Raw genomic sequence first — 5437 nt, forward strand, 5'->3', positions numbered from 1 at the left:
TAGATAATATTTCTTCTTGAAACAGGGGTGTATTTGTACTGCCATAGAAAGAGTAGAATACATTTTTTGAAGTCCAATAGTTAAAATGTTAATTCTCCAAGGCCCAACTTCCAGTTGGCAAGTAACTGTAGGGAGGGCATAGTCAGCCTTGGTGTGGACACATTTGATCTAAAGGCCCTCTTCTTATGAGGAACAAGGTCAAACAAACAGTAATACATCATTGCAGCTATCTTCTGTGTTTTGTTCCTCTGACTGTCTAGAAGAAGATCTCTGTGCAGCTTTATTAAATCACCAGAAGTAATACTTTGGTTGCCGTAAATCCTTGGAAACTAATTTTTGCTCTGTCACTGAAGTCAGTTGCATCATGTCTCCTTACTAGCCATCATTTATATTAGGAAAATATCATTGTCTTGTGTAGCTTTATACCATTTCTTCCTAGACTAAAAGCAAGTTTTAAGAGAATAGGATTTGACATATTTGTTTTTAGAGTCTCATCTTTAAATTGTGCCTCTCCTCCTGCGCTGGAAAGAAAGGGGGTGTTCACTCAGTAGAACTCTGAGTAGCTCACTTACATCCACCTTCTGTTACTGCCTTGAGATTTCAGCCAAACCAACGAACCTAACCCAGACTCAGGAATGACAAATTTTTTTGGCTGCAATCTCAGTTCTGCAGGAAACACAATACTGTAATTGAGATCCTGTGATATCTAGGGAAAAATTGCAATAAAATTACACTAAAATCTTGTAACAAGAAAAATATTTTTTCCCCTCAGATATACTCCTGACAACTTAAAAGGGCACTTGGGTTTGAGTTGTGTATCTTCACAGTAATAATATATTTGCACATCAGCCAAGGGGAAAACAAAATACTTATAATCCTGGATTGAGATCTCTGCAGTGTAGATATTGATATACCATCCATGATTCTCACACATAATTGTGAATGCTCTGGATAGTATATCTTTCTGATTTCCACCTTAAAAGCTAAATTCAGTTTTTACTTTCAATGAAAGTAACAGCATAAAATATAGATTAAAGCTTTCCATCTGCCTGTGTTGATAGCATTCATGTCTGGCCTAAATAGAAGTCAAATGTAAGTTCTGTAGTGTTTAGCCCATTTCGGGTTTATACACTATCGTAACAACATTTGTGGTACTTATCAAATACCAAAATACAATTAATTCTAATCAGGTGTTGTGACATCTGACAGAGGGAAACTAAATGAACTTCTCTAATTAGTTTGCTATTCTATAATTTAATTATATGGCTGTCGAGTGACAGTAACAAAAATCAAAATCAAAATAAAAAATAAAATTAAAATTTTTTAAAAGTAAAATAATAATAAATTAATAGAAAATAAAAATAAAAAACCCCCTAAAAATAATATTAAAGAACGATATTTGTTGGGGTCGGATGTCACCTCTTTGGGCTGGGGCGGGAATCGCTGCTGCTGCCACCTGGCGGTGAAAGACCGGTACTGCCATGTGCGATGACTCGTGGGTGACACCTGCTGACTGATGCGCGGGATCGCAACCAAGAAGAGCACGCATGCGCAATGGCTCCACTGCCGCTATGGGGAGAAGGGAGGGGAGGGGGGCACGGGGACAGCCCGGGGGCGGCGGCGGGACCGCAGCGGAGGCGCCGAGCGGCGGGGGCTGCCCGGGCGCGGAGCGGGGGCGGACCGGCTCCGGAGCCGCGCGGGTGGTGGGCGGAACTCGCTGTCCCTTGGGGAGATCGGTGGCCCGGCAGGATTCCCGGAAAGGCGGCGGCACCGGGAGCTGAGGGCTCGTGGCACCGGAGGCTTCGCCCGGCCGTGCGGGGTCCCGAGGCGTCGCTCTCGGGCGGATTCTGTAGAGGACAAAACGGACATTTGGGGGCTAAAATCTGAGTTCATCTGTTGGGGAGACAATGGACGTTTTGAGGTAAAAATGAGTAAATCGGTGATGGACAGGTAGGGAAAATCCCAGCCTGGCTAAAGTGGATTACCAAACCCACCTGTGAAATCAGAGCCGTTCCAGCAGCTGTTCTTCCCATTGCCCCCCGGATGTTTTCCTTATTTTCTGCTTTCCAGAAAGGAGCACGGGTTGGGAGGCACAGCTTTGCAAAGTTGTCGGTTTGCCATAACTGTGCAGAGATGTCAGGATCTGGAAGGCACTCCCATTTTCCTGGAGGAGGATTCCCTGGGGAATGCCCTTAGCTACGATTTGGCTCCTGCAGACCCTCCCAGAATGAGCCCTGGTGGGCTCTGATCCTGTGCTGGTTTTTAAAGCAAAGAGTTATTTGCGATGTCAGTCTCACTGTTTGCAATTTTTTTTTTGTGCCAGGGAATAAATTTTATAAGCACTGAGGTCATAGATTCCATGTTATAAATTAGGTAATTCTCTTAGTGAGCAATTTCAGTTGTTATACAGCTGGCCCACCAACTGCACCTGAAACCACAAAGGTCAGAGTTTTCTTTCCGGGGGAAAAGGGCTGAGGTTACCTTGCAGGAATCCTAGAGCCGAAATTGCCAGTCCAACTGCCAAAATTGAATACGGACGAAGATTCCTCCCAGACAAAAGGTGCCAGGACAGAGAGCTCGTGTTCAGGACCGAGAGCTCTTGTTGCCCATGGAGTGCCCTGGCTGGCCCATCAATTGCACCTCACAACCAAAAGATACAGGCTTTCTTAACTGGGGGAAAATGCTGTTGTTGGCTTTCAGGAATCCTCCGCTGAAATTGCCAGTCCAAGTCCCAAAATTGAATACGGATGAGGATTCCTCCTAGATAAAAGGTGCCAGGACAGAGCTCTTGCTGCCCGTGGAGTGTCAGGCTGGCCCACAAACTGCACCTGATAGCCTGAGGTTCAGCCCTTGTTCCCAACGTCGAATAAACAAATACCTTGCTGTTTAAAGATACAAAAGTGTCTGAGCAGTTTTTCGGACCGGGTTTTTCGGCATCACAGTCTAACTATTACCAAAGACTGCCACTGTAACCCCTAAACCGTCACCCAGCGCCAGATCCAGACACCTGTGGAACACCTGCAGCAACGGTGACTCCACCACTTCCCTAGGCAACCTATTCCAATGCGTGACCACCTAGTTTTTTCCTAATCTTTAATCCGAATCTCCCCAGTCTCTCGGTAAGGCCATTTCCCCCGGTCCTCACTGCAGGACAGCGGCTCTTTACCGGTTCAAACTTCAGCACAGCCACCGAACCGGGCGCGGGTCCGTGGAAGCACTTCCTGATTCCCGTCACTACCTCACTCCACATCCCCCGTCGCGAAGCACCCCGGGAGCCCCGGGGGCTCAGCCCAGCACCGCGGGAGGGTCCCGGCATCCCCGGGGCTCCCTCCGGGCCCCCCCGCACCTCATTCCGGTACCGCCAGGCTCACCCTTGTCCCGCAGCTCCCGCAGGTAGGACGCGGCCACGCCGCGCCGCTCCAGCCCGCCCCGGGCCGCTCCACTCCCCGCCGAGCCGCTCCAGCCCTCTCCATTCCGCTCCAGCCCGCGCCGCCACCCCCCGCAGCGCTTCAGCCGCGCTGCCATCACCCGGCGCCGGGCGAGGCTTTTCCAGGTGGGGAGACGCGTCTGCCAGGAAGGGCAGGAACACAGCCCGTGTGTCCCGGACCGGGAGGGGGGCTCTGAGGGGCTCCGGACACACTCCCCGGGTACCGTGGGGGACCTTTTGCACCGGGGATTCCTGCCCTCTGCGAGCGGAGGAGCTGTGCGGGGAGAGGACTTCATCCATGTTAATTTAGGGAGTTAGACCTGCTGTTTCGTTGCTGGGCTCCGAAAGCAACCGACATCCTTTCCCCCAGGAAAGAAAGGCTCTAGCCTTTGTGAGTCAGGTGCAGTTTCAGGGCAGGGCTCCGGCAAGCTAACAAAACCCTTTCCATGCATATAGAAAGTTTTCCCACCTGCACCTGACACCCAAAAGCTATAGGCTTTCTTTCCAGAAGGGAATGGCCCTAATTTTCTTACAAATTACAATCCCAAATACAAATTCAAATACTAAATACAATGCTAAGTATCATACCTGTTCTCATTAAGAGTCCTTTTCTTTGTCAGGCTCTTCACCCATCCCAATTTTAAGTCGGAGATAAAAACCATGTGCTGCTGCTCCCAGAGCTTTTATGCCTCATGAGATTGGGCTCCTCACTTTCCCCGGGGCCTCATGGGAAGGGAGGTGGGCACAGCTAGGGGTATATTAACCCCAGCCTTTGCTCAGGGAAGTCATCCAGCAGCCGAGCTTCAATGGGATAAGAGCTCTCCTGTTCTTTCATTGAATGGGACTTCTCAAGCTATTCCTGCTTTATTGAAGCATCAGCTTTGGCATATGAAGAAGCAGAGCTATATATGGCAATGAAGAGGATTACACTCAAATGCAGGGTTTTTAAATTTAATAATTTTGTGTGCTGTGTTAGTAAGGTCCTTTTGTAACTTGTTATCTTTTTTTCTTTTCCTTAGGAGCTTTGCATCTTTTGGAATCTCCTGATCATCTCAACTGCAGCTTGGCATTTTTTCACAAGTGTTATCTGGCTCCCAGGTGAAGCTACTCTGTGTTGAAGATGGCTACAGACAGCCAGGTTTCCAAGTAGTCAGTGGGGGGTTACAGCCCAGAGATGGAGTGAGGGCTCAGGTGCCATCTTAGGAATTGCCAGGGGTGTTTTGAAGGTAGTATGTGTGGAAAGTAGTGTCTGGGAAGAACCCCCTAAATGTCTGTGAAGGCACCCACTGACTTTTCAGATGTGCCACTTAAGTTTTCCTCTCATTCACCCAGATATTCAGTGCGATTGCAGCTGCAGTCTTTGGCTGCAGGCAGTGACCCTGGGTCACTGCAGTTTGCCTGAAGAGAAGGGAGACTCAGCTGTCCCCATCTATCTGGGTGACTTTGGTTAGGGTTTCTTTACAGTGTCAGAGGGACAGCTTGTAAAGCAGAGTTGAACAGAGGCCAGAGGAGCAGAGCGAGAAGGTGGGTCATCACCTGCCATCAGCGCAAAGACGTGGCTTTTGGCTCCATGTTTACTTGATGTGTTAAGGATGTTCCTGTTTTGGTTTGTTTTTTCTTTGTTTTCAGATGCAGAGCCCTGAGCCCAGGAGGTTCTAGGCACCAGAGGGGAGGGGAGGCAATCCGGATGAGTACTGGTGAGCAAGGTGAGCATTGACTCCAGGCCAGAACTAGATGGTCTTTTACAGGTGTTGTGGTGAATGTGTGCACATGCTTTGTTTCTTGTGTTTTCCAGGGGGTCTGCCACCTTCTCACAGACAGTCCAATGCTTCAGGGACCCTGCCGGTAAGAGGTCACTGTGGAGGAGAGGTAGGTAGGAGCTACCCCAGGAAAGCCATCCTTTCAGGCAGTATCTCAGTATGTACATTTGCCTTTGCTTTTTTGTTCTGCAGAGAATGTGTGCAGCCTCAGAGGGCTGGAACCCCCTGCCAATTAGGTTTGATGGTCTTC

This window comes from Neopelma chrysocephalum, unplaced genomic scaffold, assembly GCF_003984885.1.
Source record: "Neopelma chrysocephalum unplaced genomic scaffold, ASM398488v2 Primary Assembly neopelma1_64, whole genome shotgun sequence".
NCBI lineage: Eukaryota > Metazoa > Chordata > Aves > Passeriformes > Pipridae > Neopelma > Neopelma chrysocephalum.